Source organism: Ursus maritimus (genome assembly GCF_017311325.1).
Source record: "Ursus maritimus isolate PB19 chromosome X unlocalized genomic scaffold, ASM1731132v1 scaffold_X1, whole genome shotgun sequence".
In the NCBI taxonomy this organism is placed as follows: Eukaryota; Metazoa; Chordata; class Mammalia; order Carnivora; family Ursidae; genus Ursus; species Ursus maritimus.
In genome coordinates, this window is record NW_024423319.1 from 22801241 (window position 1) to 22822288 (window position 21048).

Here is a 21048-nt window from a genome sequence, read left to right on the forward strand (position 1 = left end):
AAAAAAAAAAAAAAACTTCTGCACAGCAAAGGAAAGAGCCAACAAAACAAGGGGGCAACCCACAGAATGAGAGAAGATATTTGCAAATGACACTTCAGATAAAGGACTGGTATCCAAGATCTATAAAGAACTTCTCAAACTCAACACACAAAAAACCAAATAATCAAGTCAAAAAATGGGCAGAAGACACAAACAGCCACTGAGATTTTTTTTAAGTATTTATTTAAATTCTAGTTAGTTCACAAACAGTGTAATATTAGTTCCAAGTGTACAATACAGTGAGTCAACACTTCCATACACCACCCAGTGCTCATCATAACAAGTGCACTCCTTAATCCCCATCACCTATTTCTCTTATCCTCTAACCACCTCCCGTCTGGTAACCATTAGTTTGTTCTCTATAGTTAAGAATCTGTTTCTCGGTTTGTCTTTCTCTCTCTCTCTTGTTATCCCCTTTACTTGTTTGTCTCTTAAATTCTACATATGAGTGAAATCATATTGTATTTGTCTTTCTCTGAATTATTCCACTTAGGATAATACTCTCTAGCTCCATCCATGTTGTTGCAAATGGCAAGATTTCATTCTCTTTTATGGTTGAGTAATATTCCATTGTATATATTACACACCACGTCTTCTTTAACCATTCATCAGTTGATGAACACTTGGGCTGTTTCCATAATTTTGCTACTGTAGATAATGCTGCTATTAACTTGGGGCTGCATATATCACTTTGAATTAATACTTTTGTATTCTTTGGGGAAATACCTAGTAGTGCATTTCTGGGTTGTAGGGTAGTTCTATTTCTAACTTTTTGAGAAACTTCTATACTTTTTTCCAGAGTGGCTGCAACAGTTTGCATTCCCACCAACAGTGCAAGAGGGTTCCCCATTCTCCACATCCTCTCTAATACCTGTTGTTTCTTGTATTGTTGATTTTAACTATTCTGACAGGTATGAGGTAATATCTCACTGTAGTTTTAATTTGTATTTCCTTGGCGGTGAGTGGCATTGAGCATCTTTTCATGTGTCTGTTGGCCATTTGTATGTCTTCTTTAGAAAAATGTCTATTCATGTCTTCTGCCCACTTTTTAATTGGATTATTCATTTTTTGGGTGTTGAGTTTTATAAGTTCTTTATATATTTTGGAAAGTAACCCTTTATTGGATATGTCATTAGCAAATATCTTCTCCCATTCTGTAGGTTGACATTTATTTTTGCTGATTGTATCCTTTGCTGTGCAGAAGCTTTTTATTTTGAGAAATGAATTTAGTAAAGTCACAGGATATAAAATCAACATTCAGACATCTGTCAAATTTCTATACACCAAAAATGAAGCAGTAGAAAGAGAAATCAAGGAATAAATCCCATTTACAATTGCACCAAAACCATAAGATACCTAGTAACAAACCTAACCAAAGATGTAAAAGACCTGTACTCTGAAAACTATAAAACACTGATGAAAGAAATTGAAGATGACACAAAGAAATGGATAAATATTCCATGCTTATGGATTGGAGGAACAAATGTTGTTAAAATGTCTATACTACCCAAACCAATCTACATATTTAATACAATCCCTATCAAAATACCAACATTTTTTAATAGGGGTAGAACAAATTATTCTAAAATTGTATGGAATCACAAAAGACCCCAAAAGACAAAGAAACCTTGCAAAAGAAAAACCAAGCTGGAGGCATCAGAATTCCAGACTTCAAGTCATAGTACAAAACTGTAGTGATCAAAGCAGTATGGTACTGGCACAGAAACAGACACAAAGATTAATAGAACAGACTAGACAACCCAAAAATAAGGTGTGCATGGGTGGCTCAGTCAGTTAAGCATCTAGCTCTCGATTTTGGCTAAGGTCATGATCTCAGGGTTGTGAGATTGAGCCCTGTGTTGGGCTCCACGCTGAACTTGGAGCTTGCTTATGATTGTCTTTCTCCCTCTCTAACAAAAAGAAAGAAGGAGAAGGAAGGGGAAGAAGAATAAGGAGGAGGAGGAGAAGAAGAAGAAGAAGAAGAAGAAGAAGAAGAAGAAAAAGGAGGAGGAGGAGGAGGAGGAGGAGGGAGGGGGAGGAGGAGGAGGAGGAAGGGAGATGGGGAGGAGGAGGAGGAGAAGGAGAAGAAGAAGAAGAAGAAAAGAAGGGGAGGAAGGAGAAGAAGAAGAGGAGGGGGAGGAAAGAAAATCCAGAAATGAACCTACAACATATGGTCAATTAATCTTCGACAAAGCAGGAGAAAATATCCAATGTGAAAAAGACTGTCTCTTCAACAAATGGTGTTAGGAAAACTGGACAGCAACATGCAAAAGAATGAAACTGGATTACTTTCTTACATCATACACAGAAACCAATTCAAAATGGATTAAAGTAAGACCTTAAACCATAAAATAAAAGTAAGACCTTAAACCATAAAATTCCTAGAGGAGAACATAGGCAGTACAAGACTATTCTGGAAATCAACAAAATGACAGTAATCTTGGAAACAGTTTTTTTTAAATTAGGCTTACAAAAACAGCTTTATCCACACTTACCCTTCTGCTTGTTTTCTTCCTCTAGAATACCATCCTCATTTCCTCTTATACCTACTGCTCCTGTTGAAACTTTGTTTTGTTTCATTTGTTTAGATTTGTGCTATTTAATTAACTCCAGCTATGATGAATGATCAAAGACTTAAAATATTGCTAGTATGACTGAGGAATTGAACTCTTCATTATATAGAATTTTCATTTATTTAAAATTAAAACTGATACTGGAGTCAGTTATTAGAAAATATTTAAGTATGTTTGGAGTGTTTTGGACGCTTGATTCTACCCATAGCTATTGAACTATACATTTTATAAAAACCAAATTCAAATCATGTAATTCCAGTGAAAATTTAACTATCAGGTTGAGATTGCTAAATTATAAATAAAATATACATTGGATTTCATAGGCTTAGTACAAAAAAAAAGAATGTAAAATATCAGTAAATTTTTATGTTGAATATATTTACAGTGACAATATTTTTAATATTGGGTTAAATAAAATAGATTATTTAAATTAATCCCATTTGTTTCTTTTTACTTTTTGTAGTGTGGCTACTAGAAGATTTTAAATTTCTATGTGGTTTTCATTATATTTGTGTTGGGTAGTTCTGGCTTAGGTCCTTTCATTTATCTGGGCTTTGGACATGTCTCAAACACCTGGTTTGGAGAATAATGGCTAAGAACTGAACACATTCCTAAGACCTACAAATCATAACTGGTTTACAGGTGGTCCTTGGAAAGTCAAAGGGTTTAATGAAGTGCATCATAAATAAACATTAGCAGTCGTCAGAGCTGGCCTGCTTTCAATGGATTGGTCTATGAAATATTTTTGCCTGTTTTGTTTCTGTTTTTTTTTTTATGATATGTTAGTCACCATACAGTACAACAATAGTTCTTGTAGTGTTCCACGATTCATTGTTTGCATGGAACACCCAGTGCACCATGCAATATGTGCCCTCCTTAATACCCATCGCCGGCCTATCCCAATCCCCCACTCCCTCCCCTCTGAAGCCCTCAGTTTGTTTCCCAGAGTCCATAGTCTCTCATTCCCCCTTCCGTTTACCCCCCTTCATTCTTCCCCTCCTTCTCCTACCTATCTTCCTGCTATTTCTTATGTTCCATAAATGAGTAAAACCATATGATAATTGTCTTTCTCTGCTTGACTTATTTCACTTAGCATAATCTCCTCCAGTCCTGTCCATGTTGCTGCAAATGTTGGGTAATCATTCTTTCTGATGATAAGCCTATATTTTTTACTATTGTGCTACATTAGAATGGGACATTATCCCCTTCTGAAGGATTGATAATATATTTCTAAACCTGGATAGTAGATAAATCAAAGTTCATTTTATCATTATCCTTTAAACTGTACAGAATCATTTTATATGTTATTTTGTACATGAAATATTTTCACATCAATGAAAAAATAATAAAAGAGAATAACATTTAAATTCTTAAAAAAGTTGTGAACAGAGCTCTATGTTTCCTTTTTATAACAATCACAGAAACATAGTTGGAAGCATGGATTAGAGCTCTTAACATAAAATACATGGGAAACTCTTGGGGAGACCAAAGGTTGTGAAGAACTGTATGTGTGTTATGTGTGCATGTGTATGTTTGTGTGCATGTGCATGTGCACAGGAGCAGATTTTTCAGCTTCATGCATGGATTAGCCAGATACAACAATGGGGAAATAGTTTGGGTGAGAGCTTTTATATCCTATTACTCTTCTTTACATTGCCTTAGAATGATCATTCATTGCTTATTTTGTTGGCACAGAAATTGTCAGTAACATTCCAGATCATCTGGTGCCAGTGGGTTAATATCAGGGCATTGTAAAGATTCATTAGTGTTTAAGAAGCTGGTGTGAACAAGTGAAGACTGACCAGCCAGTCTAGTTATTCATTCCTTCACCCTATTCACCACCAAACTTAAGAGCTCATGGATTATAGACTAAGGAGACTGCCAATTTTAGTGGTGCTCACTCCCAAAACCAGAGTGATTGTGTGGTGAAGTGACAGCAAATAGGTATGTTTAATAGCTTTTCTGTGGTGCCTATGGTACAAGCACTACCTCTTGGGACATATCCCCTACCATCTAAGGCAACAGATGGGATGCAAACTGGCTTAAAATTTGGTCCTTCCCCAATACACTTAACCAGACAGTGTACACGATACTTCTATGGGACAAAGAACTCAAAGGTCAAAACAACTAGACATGTGAAGAGTACAAGCAATATAAAAGGAAGACAAGAACTGAACAAAACATAGCACATGAATAAGAGTTATTGGAATAAAGAGACTAATAATTTAAAATGAGAATAAATATCCTCAAAGCAATAAAGGAGAATATTAATATTCTGAAGTAGAAACATGAAGGCTATTAAAAAACAATTATGTGAAATGAAAATATTAATAAAGAACACAGTAGAAATAAAGGAAAATATAACACTGTAAATGGAAAATAGGAAAAAATGGGGAAAGTTCTACTACAATACTTATAATAAATGTAAGTGGTCTAAACTTACCAATATAAAGACAAATTCTTCAACTGATATTTAAAAAGTAAAAAACATATTGTCTTCAAGGACACAAAATAATAGAGAAAAGTTGAAAATAAAAGATAAAATTATGGAAAAGATATACCAGGCAAAAAAGAGCTAAAAGAAAGTAAGGTAGTGTGTTAGTTACGGTTCTTAAAAGAAACAGAACCAATTTGTGTGTGTGTGTGTGTGTGTGTGCGTGTGTGTGTGTGTGTGTAGACCACAACGGAGATGGAGGGGAGAGGGAGAGAGAGAGAAAACAAAACTAAAACTAAAACCTCATTTCATCCTTCTCTGACATGTTTCCCAAGGATGAGATTAATTTGGAGCCATAAGCCATGATTAGAAGTAGGTCCCCTTCCCTTGTATTACAGTGGTTCAGTTGAGGCAAGCATGATCTTTTCCAACTCCATTCAGCTATTTGTTGTCATGGCATTTTAACCCCTTTGTCTGCATTTCCTGGGTCTCATTCACTGGAATTATAGGAGTCATCTTTCTTGCTTGGTGTGATCTAATCATCATTTCTCCTAGAGCTTGACTTGAGAAACAATTAATTATTTTAAATTGTTTTCTTCAACACAGCATCTTATACATTATCATATCTTATTGTCTTCAAACTCCAACTTTCTCCCTAGAAAGTAAAGAAAGTAAGTCAAGCAGTTGTTTTCTTATCAGGAATTCATAGCAGACCTATTTATCCCAAGTTAGCATATCTCATTAACTGTCTCAAGGCCACAGACTGAATTTTTGAGAAAGGGTCTCAAAAACCTTATCTTTTGGAGAAGAAACATATTCCCATGCAACTGCTTTCTTAACTCCTTTCTTTCTTTGTGGAAAATGAACAAAAACAAAATCTGAGTTGTCACTGTCCATTTGGGCACTTGGCTTGCTCTGAATTCCTGCAATGATTACTAATAAGAGGAGTCGTGTAAGCCTATGCCCTCCTAAGGAGAGTGATAAGGATAGAGAAGGACACTGGTTTATTCTTTGTCTAGCTTTAAGACTTAGTAAACACCTATTACCAGTAGTGCCCATACTAAGTGCTTAAAGTACATTTCCTTATCTATTAATCAAAACAGTTTATGAGATATATACTGTAATCTCTTCTCCATTTTTTGTATGAGAAATCTCGAGCATAAAAAGATCAAAAACAGAGTCCAAGTGTCATAGCTAATAAGCAGTAGGGATAGGACTAGAGATCAGTCCTAGTGACTTTAAGCCCACACTCTTCCACTAACTTATGCTGCATGATTGATCCAGAAACTAACACACTCCTTGGCACATAGTAGGCAGTGAATAAATGAGTGCCAAATAATAATTACAACTGAGACTGGATGTGTTGCTGCTGGGTAAGAATTTTGAGCCAGCTCAGCTTTGTTATCATGCATCTGAATTTATGGCGAGTCATGAAATGGGGATGCCAAATGGCAGGTGTTATTATTTTAAATTAAAGAGAATTAAAATAAATATTATTTTTGATATTTTAATGAGAATTTTATGGTACTCCTGAGAATACCCATATTCTTGGTTTGCTTTCCATCCTCCTAAAATAATGCTTTTTAAAAACACATTTATTTTGTTTAGTTCCTGCCTATGGCTTACTAGATCAAATCTAAATCTCTTGGTCCTGTATTCAAGGTGATCCACAATATGCACCATCTCCTCTGCTCAGGTGTTTTGGGGGCTCTATTACTACCACTATTGCCTCTTTTTCCCTACTCTTCAACACACATTCCACTTTCCTCATACTGTTCTTTAATGTCATTTAACCCTATTTGGAATGCCCTTCTCCATCATATTGATTTCTACTTATAGGTATCAAATGATTTTACCACAACACTTGGGATGCAATAAAAGTCACATTTGTTTTTGTTTTAAATAAAATTAAATTCAGTTTGAGCAACCACTCATCAAGGCTGATGAAAAGTTCAAAGTCATTTGTTTGGGATTTTGTATGGGAGTGCCTTCTCCCACTTTATGCTTGTATTGGAGTTTCAAGGGCTTTTGAGTGCCCCCCAACAGTCATCATTGCCTATTCCTTCCCTTTATACTAACCTATTACTGCTCTTACTCTAGTTCTCCACAGTCTATCATATGCCATGGCTCCCTAAAGTATTTCTTAACTTCTAGGCTTCATGCTTTATCCAAAATGGTCCCTTGAAAGCAGGAAGCTCTGATAGTAATTTTACTCAGTTCTGCCAAACTTGGTCACAAGGAACCATCAACACTCACAAGGTATAGGTATTTAGTGTTTTCTACAGGGTATCATTGAAGCATCTTTGTTCAAGTTATTGCCACATTCAAATCATCATTCTCTGTAAGGCTCATTACTCCTCTACTTCTAGCACAGTCCTTTTACCAATCTCTAGAGATCAAGGTGCATAAGGACATGAACATATTTCCCTTAAACCTTTGAACAACCAATTTACTATTCTTTCTGTGGTAAATTACAAAATTGGCTACAAATTATTTCTATCCTTCTGCATATATCCCTTGGCAAAGTGACTTTGATATTGTTCCCATCAGGAGGTTATTTCCTCCGCTGCTTAAATGTGGGCTTGTTCATGTGACCTGTGTTGGCAAATGCGATATTAGTAAATGTGACACAAACAAGAAGCCTAAAAAGTATTTGAACTTTGGACCTAGCTCTCTCTTGCTGTTCTTGACACCCAGTAGTTACCACATAAAGAAGCCCAGGTGAGCCTCTTGCAGAATTAAAAGGCCATGTGGAGGAGAAGTGAGGTATCATGGCCAAAAGAATGTAGACCTTCAGATAAGTGAATGGGAATCATACTGGATCATCTACTTTCTACCTGATGAGCAAATGTAGACATATGAATGAGGACGATCAAGATTAGCTGAGGCCATCCATCACACAAGTACCTGGCAGAAATATGAGCTAAATAATAGCTGTCATTTGAATTTACTGTATTAGTTTGCTACAGCAGCCATAACGAAATACAACAGACTGGGTGACTTAAACAAGAGAAATTTATTTTCTCACAGTTCTGGAGGCTAGAAGTCTGAGATCAAGGAGTCACTAGGGTTTTTTCTTCTAAGGCCTCTTTCTCTGGCTTGTAGATGGCTGTGTCCTCCTTTTGTCTTCATGTGGTTTTCCCTCTGAGCATGTTTGTGTCTTAATCTCATCTTCTCATAAGGACAGCAGTCATATTGGATTTTAACTTAATTACCTTTTTAAAGACACTATCTCCAAATACAGTCATATTCTGAGGTACTGGCATTTAAGACTTCAATATTTGAATGGAGGTGGGCACAATTTAGCTTATAAAAGTCAACCTGTCATTCCCTTTATGGGGCTTCTTCCCCCCAAACAAGGTTATCTTCAGAGTGTCAACTCTTCCTCACTTGCTCTAAAATATAAAATCTCATTTATTCCTCCTCTGGAGTTAAGGAGACGCCAGATCTCTAAGATTCTCCTCTCTTCAGTGGGAATAAAAAGCACTAAGAAATTTGACCATTAATCTATAGAATTAATAAATTATGACACAACATACTAATCCTTTGGTGCCCTCTGCCATGGGACTTTCCTTAACTATCTCAATTCTAAAAGATCTTTCACTTCTCTGAATTTCTATAATGCTGGCATATTCTTACCACAATGCTTGGTATTTAAATATATACTATCCTGTACTGTAATCCTAGGGCATAAAATGTGACATCTTATCAAGTAGACTCTTAGAGGGTAAAGCTCTGTTAGATAATTTATACTTCTAATTTAAAAGCTGTCCAGGCAGTTGGTACCCAACTACTTTAGTGATATTACATCTTGCAATCAATGATTCTAATAGCACACATTCTCATTTTAATTTGTGTATGGTCTGGTTTTCATACTTTCCATGGCAAAATGTGAAGACACTGTGTTTTGTTCCTTTTGTCATTGTAGAAATGATCTCAAGTTTTTAGTGTTTATAATGAGCTTCAGAAAGGAGATACCTAAAACACTAACAGTTTTTAGAGTTGGTACTTTATATTTTGAACTTCACAAAGATTATTCAAGCAGCAAAAATAGCTCTTAAAAATATATTTAATTATTTAATTTCAGACTATTAAACAAATTGTTATATTGCATATTATATCTAAAGCTAAACTCAGAATTTCTAGTCTTTTCCCCATTTACGGGTGCATAAGGAAAAGTAAAGCAGGGGAAGAAAAAAGATGGCAGAGAAGTAGGGGACCTTTTTTCAGCTGGTCCCCTGAATCGAGCTGGATATCTACCAGATCATCCTGAACACCCACGAAATCAGTCTGAGACATAAGAAGATACATCTGGATCTCTACAAATGAACATCTCCGGCCCTGAGTATTGAGGTACAAAGCAGGGAGCCGTAAATCTGCACACAGATATTGGAAGACAAACGGAAGGGCGAGGGAACTGCTGCACTCAGGTGCCAGGAAGCAGTAGCCACCCGCACTGAGGTGCAGGCCGGATTCATGGACCACCCACACTGGGGTGCGGCTGGATTCGTGGACCAGTAGCCACCGAGAAAGCAGACTGAGACCGGGAGCTCAGGAGCACACCCACAACCAGACTGAAAACCAGAGCTCTGGAATGCATATGCCCAGACTGAAAATGGGAGCTCTGGAGCGCTCGCTTGAACCAGACTAAAACCAGGAGCTCGGGAGCATGTGTGAACCACACTGAAACAGGGAGCTTGGGAGCTTGCACGGGAACTGGGGGTGGCTGGTGGTCTTAGAAGCACAAAGGACAGAGACGTGCTGGCCCTGGGAGCGAGGACTGGGAGAGTGGCTGTGGGGCACACAACCCAGGATGCTGTGGGGTTTTTAGCAGAACCAACAGAAACAGAGTTAAAGTGGTCAGGAGAGCTCAGTGGAGAGCAGACTGCGATCTCTCTGTTCTGAGACAGAGGCAAGGATACAGCCACTGCTTCTATGACTCCCAGAAGAGTCACAGAAAAGTGCCAAGGAAAGCTTCCAGAGAACAAAAACCCAGAAATACCAGTTCCCATTGTGCCCATCCCCACCCCCTCTCACAGGGGACAGGACAACTCTACCCAAACACGGTTGTCTGCATATCAGTGCGACAGGCCCCTCCTCCAGAAGGCAGGCTGAAAAAACAAGAAGCCTATATCCCTAAGGTACATATAAAACAAGTGCACATTGCCAGGGTCCTGGTCAATAATTTGGGCTCTGTACATCCCCACAACCACTCCTCATCAGAATGACAAGGAGGAGCCATGCCCAACAAAGGAAAGAAACAGAGACTGTGGCCTCTGCCACAGAACTAATGGATATGGATATAACCAATTTGTCAGAAATGGAGTTCAGAGTAACAATGGTCAAGATGATGTGTGGGCTTGAAAAAAATATTAATGAAAATATTAACAAGAATATAGAATCTCTAAGGGCAGAAATGAGAGCGAATCTGGCAGAAATTAAAAATGCTATGAATCAAATGCAGTCTAAACTGGATGCTCTGACAGCTAGGGTAAATGAGGCAGAAGAAGGAATTAGTGAATTGGAAGATGGGCTGATAGAAAAGAAGGAAAAAATGGGAACTTGGCTCAAAAAAAAAATCCAATCTCAAGAATGTTGATTACGGGAGATTATTGACTCAATGAAACATTCCAATGTCAGAATCATCAGCATCCCCAAGAGGGTGGAGAAAGAGAGAAGTCTAGAAGAGATTCAACACTCCACTCTCAGCAATAGGCAGATCACCTAAGCAGAAAATCAACAAAGAAACAAGAGCTTTGAATGACATACTGGACCAGATGGACCTCATAGATATATACAGAACACTTCACCCCAGAACAGCAGAATACTCATTCTTTTTGAATGCACATGGAAGTTTCTCCAGAATAGACCATATACTGGGTCACAAAACAGGTCTCAACTGATACCAAAAGATTGATATTATTCCCTGCATATTCTCAGACCACAGTGTTTTGAAACTGGAACTCAATCACAAGGAAAAATTTGGAAGAAACTCAAACACTTGGAAACTAAGGACCATACTGCTCAAGAATGATTGGGTAAACCAGGGAATTAAAGAAGAACTTAAGCAATTTATGGAAACCAATGAGAATGAAAACACATCAGTCCAAAACCTATGGTACACTGCAAAGGCCATCCTAAGGGGAAAATACATAGCCATCCAAGTCTCATTCAAAAGAATAGAAAAATCTAAGATGCAGTTTTTATATTCTCACCTTAAGAAGCTGGAGCTGGGACAGAAGAACAGGCCTAACCCATGCACAAGAAGGCAGTTGATGAAGATTAGAGCAGAGATCAATGAATTAGAAACCAGAAGCACAGTAGAGCAGATCAACAAAACTAGAAGCTGGTTCTTTGAAAGAATAAATAAGATCGATAAGCCACTGGCCAGACTTATTCAAGAATAGAGAAAGGACCCAAATTAATAAACTTATGAATGAAAGGGGAGAGATCATGACCAACACCAAGGAAATAGAAACGATCATTAGAAACTATTATCAACAATTATATGCCACTAAATTAAAGAACCTGGAAGAAATGGATGGCTTCCTGGAAAACTATAAACTACCAAGTCTGAAACAGGAAGAAATTGATTATTTAAACAGACCAATTAATTATGAAGACATTGAAGTAGTTATCAAAAACCTCCCCAAAAGCGAGAGTCCAGGGCCTGATGGATTCCCCAGGGAATTCTACCAAACATTCAAAGAAGAAATAATACCTCTTCTCCTGAAGCTGTTTCAAAAAATAGAAACAGAAGGAAAACTACCAAACTCATTCTATGAGGCCAGTATTACCTTGATCCCCAGGCAAAGACCCCATCAAAAAGGAGAATTATAGACTGGTGATGGGTAGTAAGGAGGGCACATATTGCATGGTGCACTGGGTGCTATATGCAACTAATGAATCATCGAACTTTACATCAGAAACCAGGAATGTACTGTATGGTGACTAACATAATATAGTAAAAAAGCATTTTAAAAAAGGAGAATTATAGACTGATATCCCTAATGAATATGGATGCCAAAATTCCCAACAAGATCCTAGCTGATAGGATCCAACAGTACATTAAAAGGATTATCCATCATGACCAAGTGGGATTCATCACTGGGATCCAAGAGTGGTTCAACATTCACAAATCGATCAGTGTGATAGATCATATCAACAAGAAAAGAGTCAAGAACCATATGATCCTCTCAATTGATGCAGAAAAAGCATTTGACAAAATACAGCATCCTTTCCTGATTAAAACCCTTCAGAGTGTAGGGATAGAGGGTACATTCCTCAATTTCATAAAAACCATCTATGAAAAGCCCACAGCAAATATCATTCTCAATGGGGAAAAGCTGAAAGCCTTTCACTTAAGATCAGGAGCACAACAAGGATGCCCACTCTCGCCATTATTATTCAACATAGTACTAGAAGTCCTTGCAACAACAATCAGAGAATAAAAAGGGATAAAAGGTATTCAAATCGGCAAAGAAGAAGTCAAACTCTCTGTCTTCACAGATGACATAATACTTTATATGGAAAACCCAAAAGACTCCATCCCCAAATATTAGAAGTTATAGAGCAATTCAGTAATGTGGTGGGATACAAAATCAATGCTCAGAAATCAGTTGCATTTCTATACACGAACAATGAGACTTAAAAAATAGAAATTAGGGAATCATTTCCATTTGTAATAGCACCAAAAATCATACATTATCTCGGAATTAACTTAACCAGAGAGGTAAAGGGTCTATATTCTAGAAACTACAGAACACTGATGAAAGACATTGAAGAAGACACAAAAAGATGGAAAAATATTCCATGCTCATGGATCAGAAGAATAAACATACTTAAAATGTCTATGCTACCCAAAGCAATCTATACTTTCAATGCCATCCCGATCAAAATACCAATGACATTTTTTAAAGAGCTGGAACGGACAAACCTTAAATTTGTGTGGAACCAGAAAAGGCACCAAATCGCCAAGGAATTGTTGAAAAGGAAAAACAAAGCTGGGGCATCATGTTGCCGAATTTCAAGCTGTACTACAAATCTGTGATCACTAAGACAGCATGGTACTGGCACAAAAACAGACACATAGACCAATGGAACAGAATAGAGAACTCAGAAATGGACCCTCGGCTCTTTGGGCAACTAATCTTTGACAAAGCAGAAAACAATATCCAGTGGAAAAACGACAGTCTCTTCAAAAAATTGTGCTGTGAAAATCAGACAGCTCTATGCAAAAGAATGAAACTTGACCGCTCCCTCACACTGTACACAAAGATAAACTCCAAATGGATGAAAGACCTTGATGTGAGACAGGAATCCATCAAAATCATAGAGGAGAACATAGGTTGTAACCTCCTTGACATTGGCCACAGCAACTTCTTTCATGACCCATCTCCAAAGGCAAGAGAAACAAAAGAAAAAATGAACTTGTAGGACTTCATCAAAATACAAAGTTTCTGCACAGCAAAGGAAATAGTTATCAAAACAAAGAGGCAACCAACAGAATGGGAGAAGATATTTGCAAATGACACTACAGATCAAAGGCTGGTATCCATGATCTATAAAGAACTTCTCAAACTCAATACACGAGAAACAAATAATCAAATTAAAAAAAATGGGCAGAAGATATGAACAGACACTTTTCCAATGAAGATATACAAATGGCTAACAGGCACATGAAAAAATGTTCAAAATCATTAGCCATCAGGGAAATTGAAATCAAAACCACATTGATAGACCACCTCATGCCAGTTAGAATGGCAAAAATGGACAAGGCAAGAAACAAGAATTGTTGGAGAGGATGTGGAGAAAGGGCATCCCTCTTACACTGTTGGTGGGAATGCAAGTTGGTACAGCCACTTTGGAAAGCAGTGTGGTGGTCCCTTAAACAGTTAAAAATAGAGCTACTGTATGATCCAGCAATTGCACTACTGGGTATTTACCCCAAAGATACAGATGCAGTGAAGAGAAGGGCCATATGCACTCCAATGTTCGTAGCAGCATTGTCCACAATAGCTAAATTGTCGAAGGAACAAAAATGCGCTTCAACAGATGACTGGATAAAGAAGATATGGTCCATATATACAATGGAATATTACTTAGCCATCAGAAAGAACAATTACCCAACATTTGCAGCAACATGGACAGAACTGGAGGAGATTATGCTAAGTGAAATAAGCAGAGAAAGACAATTATCATATGGTTTCACTCATTTATGGAACATAAGAAATAGAAGGCAGATCGGTAGGAGAAGGAAGGGGGGTAAACAGAAGGGGGAATGAACCACGAGAGACTACAGACTCTGAGAAACAAACTGAGGGCTTCAGAGGGGAGGAAGGTAGGGGATTGGGTAGGCCAGTGATGGTTATTAAGGAGGACATGTATTGCATGGAGCACTGGGTGTTATATGCAAATAATTAATCATGGAACACTACATAAAAAACTAAGGATGTACTGTATGGTGACTAACATAACTTAATAAAATTTTTTTTAAAAAAGTAAAGCAACCTTTAACTTCAAAAAGTTTATGGCTTCTATTTGTTGTATACCAGAAATTTTCCAATAAACATGCAAAGATAGAAAGTGATGTTTTTTATATCCTAGTTAGAAAGAAAACAGGTGCTATTACAGCTATCGACTGCAAAATGCAATATCACTAAACTAATTAAAACTGGAAATCTTGAGTACCTAACAAGTTGCTGCAAATAGGTCTGCTCTGTGCTACACACAATTCTGGCACATCCAAAGGGACTTGTCTCTGAGGAGCATAGAAATGTGGTGAATGACTACCTATCCTTCTACTTAAATAGTGCCCCTGCCTGTAACCAGTCAGGCTGTCCCCACTTTACTTAGTTCGGCCTCTTCTGTCTACTATGATCCAAGAACGGATCCTTCCTGTTTCCTTCCAACAATCACTTGCCATAACTTTCTTCAAGAGCTAGTGCAGAAATTACCTTCGTGAATAAATAGTAATAATGATTAGCATTTACTCTATGCCAGGTCCTGTCCTAAATATTTCCATATATTAAGCCACTTGATCCTTTCAATGATTTTACAAGGCTATTGTTATTCTCATTTTTTATTCAGGAGGTAACTAGTCACAGGGAAACTAAATAAATAATTCCTGTTGCATAGCTAGTAAGTGGAAGAAGGAAGATAGAAACTGAAAGACATCCTTCCCTAGACCTCATGTTGTTAACAATTACACCATGATAGTATGACGAATTTATTCTGCATTCTGTTCATACTCATGTATACATTTTGGGTATTTTTAGTATCTACTGCATGTCAGATACTATATTATGTACTCATAAATGTTATGTCAGTCTTCAAAACATCTCTGAGGTAGGGAGATAGGTATTGGGTACTTGAGTATTTGTAGTTCATACAAATATGTAAAGATTGTACCAAGTTAAAGATAGCCATCAAACTCCCTTAAATTGCTCATAAAAAGTATTCATGGTTTTCTGTATCACTCTATGATAATTCTTATGCACACTAAAGTTTGAGAGTCCTTGAGCTAAACTAAGGGAAAGAACATAAACAAAAGGAAACATTGTATGCTGGTGCCAAAAAATTCAAATCATACTGCCTTCGGATAATTATCAAATTCCTAGAAGAGGGTGGAGGATGAGGAGTAGAAAATTCTAACATTGCTGATAGTCTGCACATTTTACTTTACATTTCTTTTATGTTAGATCTCCATAACCTGAACATGTGTTATCAGTTTTGTTTGGTATGAGGATTACACAAGAGAGTGAAATTGTACACTAGGGGTGATTGAGGTGTTAGGTTATTAAAGTTAGCTTCTAAGTTAAATACATAAATATAATGTGAGTCTATTATACTACTATTATCATCATTTACAGATGAGGAAATTGAGATTCTAAGAAGTTAGGTAACTTGCCCAAGATCACCCAGTTTGAAAGTGACGGAAGTTCTAGCCTGATTGAAAATCACATTGTTTCTACTGTAACAAGCTTCTTTTGGAGGAAATAATACTATGGCTGTCAAGAACTCTGAGTCTGAATCTAGATTACTTTTGTTTGAAGTCTAGTCTGATGTTGACTTGCTGAGTGTAAGTAAATCCTTTATGCTTGTTTCCTTACCTGTAAAATGTGAATGGTGAAGATAATGGTAATTTTATACCTTCTTCATAATATTGTGAGAATGAAATGAAAAAGAAGGTGCACATAAAACACTTTAAAAATGCATGTCACATTGTAAGTGCAAAATGCCTTCTATTATTAAAAATCTAGTTTGTGTTCACAAGCTCAATTTCAGTAGAGTGGAGTTGGGGGGGTGGTAAGTAGAAATTCTATGCTGATTGCACATTATGAACTTTTGCTTCCTTGTATTGCCTACAATCAGCCTTAGAAACAATGAGAGGAAAACAGAGCTTTGGTTAGTAAAGGCCAAACCTGCTGCATTCCCAGTTAAAAAGACCTGATAGAAACATCTACTTCTACAACAGCCTTCCCAAGTATGTGAATGCAGATGGACTTGTTAAACAAATAGCACAACTAAACACATCAGGCTAGGAAGCAGATGGAGACTGTACATAATTGTGCTAACATTTATGTTGTCAATATACTCTCCTGAGCCATCATTACAAGATTCTTGGGGGTCTCTTCCCCCTCTTTGGAAAGCTGCAATTCCCATCAACAGTGGCACGAATTATATATTTGCATCAGGAGACACATAAACTTCAAACAAACTGTCAGAATGAGTATGCCTGAGCTTTAGTTTGATAAACAAACGTATTACAATGAACCCTGAGTAAACTCCCTCCTCCCACCTCCTTGGGGGATGATCAAAACAGCTGTAAATTTTAAACAGTGTAGATCATTAAATTGTGCATCACTGAGCCCGAATTTTTTCTCTGGAGTTGTGGATATAGGGATGGCACCTGGGGAGCCTGAGGTCTTGTGGAGACTGGTTAGTAGTAAAATTATGAAAAGAAGATTTGGATTCTCTCTGGAGGAAGTGTGTGTGGCCAGTGGGCAAATGACAGCAGGGAGGTTGAGGATAAGTTTTTGCTTAAAGGACCAGTAAATGTTAGTCCAGAGCAGTCTTCCTTAACCGGGGATGGATAACAGAATTTCTTCAGATGTTACAAAACAAAATCACCAAATTTTATCTCAGACCTACTGAATAAGAATTTCCAGGGTGAGAATACTTTCATTAAAAAATTAAAAGCTCTTCAGATGGTTCTTCTCTGCACCCTAGATTAATTAACACTGTTTTATGCACTTTAGGATGCAGGATTACCAAAGGAACTTGTCAAAACCATAGAAATCAAGTCCCTTACCCGTCCTCAGATTCTGATTTAGTAGATCTTGTGGTGGGCCCAGAAATCTGCACAGCCAGGTGCCAATTTGATTACTAGTGTCTGTGAAGTAATAAATTAGAGCATGATTATAATGAGGACTTTGATCCCTAGAAGAGCCTGGTGTATTTCAGAGTTAAATACGTAGGTATTCAGTAAGTACCTGTCTTATATATAACATTGAGCTAGACTTCTCTGTACTTGGGAGTGGTGATGGAAAAGAAGTATAAAATATGGGTTTTGTAAGTAGAATCTTTCTATGCTCCTGAGAAGATACATTTTACCTACAGAGACTAAGATAAGCTAAACTTTTCGTATAGCAGGGCTTTGGTTATAAGGATGTCGGGTGGTAGACAGGTGGATCAAGGGATGGTACCTCAAAACAACTTTTTCCACAGTTCCCTTAGCTCCTTCCCCTTATCCCAAATACTTCTATATTGACCACCTCAATTTACAACTGGCATTCTGAGCAGTGAACGCCATCAAACCTCTGTAACCAGACAATTTACTCTGAGAGGAATGGATTGACTTTTCAAGCCAGGCTTCTTCATTTCTTTTCCTCCTCTGGCTGTCATTCCTTTCACTGTAGTAAAGATACTGCCTTTTGCCTCCCACAAAAGAGGTGTAAATTGCTCTCTCTAGGATACTTGAATGAGTTTATCAAAGAAGGAACTACACCTTTTCACTTTAGAACTGTGACTGCTCTTTGTAGGAAGGAATGAACACAGTGGTTCTCTCATTTATCTTGCTCAAATATAATGTCTATACCCTTTCAACTGTGGCCTGAGGAGATTCTGTTTTATGGTAATTTTCTCTTGTCACAGTAGTTGCCACTCTGCATTTGCCACCTTTTACCAGTGTTCATTACCAACCATTTGATGCTACAAAGACAACTCATTACTGTCACAAACCAACATGTTGTTGCAAAACCAAGCGACAGATTGGTGTTTGTATTCTGAATTACAGCTCAATAATGACAAGCTTCTTTCTTGGCTTTTTTTCTTGGCTTGAAACTTGAGTCAGTTTTTGTAGATCTTCACTGTATCCATTCACCTTCCTTGAAATCTATCTTGACTTACAGACTCTGAGACACTTTCCACATTATACAAATAACCTAAAGAGGAAAACCTATTTGCCGTCAGTCATATGTTTGCTTTGTATTTTTAGATATTTTGATGTCTGTATTCTCATTGGATTATCACCACACTTCTCAGGTATAGGTCAAATACAGGCAATCACTCCTAGTTTACAGATAAGGAAATTAAAGTAAAATGCTCAAGTGATATTCCCCTGATCACACAGTTCAATACTAAAAAACACTGTAGATGAGAACCCAGATCATCTCACATCTGGTTTTTCCTACAATTTTAAGATAAACTAGCAATTCTATATTGTATTCTGGAAATTAAAAAAAATAAGGTAAGATGGCAGAGACTGCTAGTTACCTATCCTACTTCCATTTATCCCATCTTCTTTACCAACAAAACTTTTACACTATTAGGCATCATCATATATTCAGCTATAAGATTATAATTCTTATTGTATAGGAGATGTTTAATCAAAACTTCATTTCCTGGGGTGCTTGGGTGGTTCAGTCAGTTAAGCATCTGACTTGGGCTCAGGTCATGATCCCAGGGTCCTGAGATCCAGTCTGCTTCTCCATCTGCCCCTCCCCCTGCTCATGGGCTTACGCACTTTCTCTCTCTCAAATAAATAAATAAAAATCTTTTTAAAAAACCCACTTCCCTTTATTTAAGGCACACAGCTAGACTATATGTTCCAGCCTTCTGTGCTATTAGCTTTGATCATGCTGATTGAGTTATAGCTAAAGGAATGTGCATAGAAGGAATGCCTACCTCTTCTGGGCCTTGGCATTTAATAAAAAAGGATATCTCCAAATTCTTTACCCTTTCTACCTGTCAGATGCAGTATGGGTGATAAGACTTTAGGGAATGACAGTACCACGAGATGGAAGGAGCCTGAATTCTAGAATAACCATGTGGAAGAGAGCTGTCCATGAATCAGCAACATCCACCCCAGACAAGTAGTGAGAATGCACTTCTATTGGTATTTGAGTCCTTCCTTTTGGCTTTATTGAATGCAACTGCCTCATCATCTATTCTATTATATTCAGGTATTTTTGTGGCTTGGTATCACCATGTGGTAAAGTTCTGGAAAGTGATATGGACATAAAATTTATTGGGGGAGATTTCTGGGAAAGCTCCTGAAACATGGATCAAATGGATAGGGAAAGTACCCCCTCCCTGATTAAAAAAAAATACTTCCTACATCTTTGAATTTGGACACATTTTACTTCTAACAGCCATATTAGAATGTGAAATGGATTCAGAGATAAAGTCATATATGAAGATTGGTGAAACAGAAATATACAAGGATCCTAGGTCATTGATTGCCTCCTTGTACCATCATACTAGCTTTAGAATGTCTATTGGACTTTTTTATGTAAAAGGATTAACCTTTGTATATTTAAACTACAATTATTTTGGGTTTTCTGTAGAGGTGGCTAAACCTAAAAGATGAAAATGCAGGTCAGACTTTTCCAAATCTAATCCTCTCCACCAATACCCATCCTGGGCTTGCTAGAAAACCTGAAGTCCTCTACCACAAGACTCAGCCTTTGGTACAAATCCATGGTTCTCTAAGTGTGGTTCTTTGAAAGCACCTATGAGGTTTTTAGAAATGCAGATTCAGGGACTTCACTCTGATTCACTAAATTAGAATCGCTGGGAATGGAGCTTAAGAAACTGTCTTCTGACAAGTTCTCTAGGTGATTCTTATGCATTTTAAAAGGCAAGGAATTTTCCAAAAAGCATCTGTTGATACTCAGTTGTTACTTGAGTTACAAAATCATTAACAAATTGACTTGAATTTAGTGATTTTCACTACATGCTGCACATTAAAATCACCTGAGGAACTTTAAAAAATTACCTGTGCCCAGGCCAAATTATCAGATAAGCTGATGGCATGGTTATAGTTATGGGTGAAGTGTTCTGGCTGGAGTCACTGGTCATCCGGGAAGCAGAAGGTAGACATCAGACTCAAAGTAGAATGAAAGTACTTGCCTGAGTTAGCCTGTAGGGTTTTTGTATGAGTCAATTAATGTGAAAGACCTTTGTAAATTGTTGTTTTATTTTACAAATATATTCAGGTTCTCAACTTCATTCAGAAGCTAGAAAAATACTACTACTGCTAGTAATGACAATAATAATACCAGATAATTCTTATTGAACATTTTATACTTCTAGATTTGCTGACACTCTAGGGATTATTGGTTTCTCTGGTTTTATCCAAATTAGTACGAGCATACTGCAGAAAGTAGTGATTGTTGTTTTTGGAGACTGTTAAAATGAAAGTCTTTAGTTCTCTAAAACGTTGCATGCATCCTGTAAGGAAACTGGCTTCTTTAAGTGACCATTTACCTGTTGAAGACATACCAGTCTGTTGATGATTATCTTTCTCCTCCACTAAACAGTATTGAATATTAAATTAGAATCTGAAGTGGGTATACTTTCCCGTTTTTCAATTATTTCAACTATACTACGTATATAATAAATCAACTCGAGAGAGCTAAAATTTGATGAGATTTTATGTGCACATATGCACACCCTTTGAATTCATGGGCCCTTTGTTTACTTGGTATCATTAGCTAC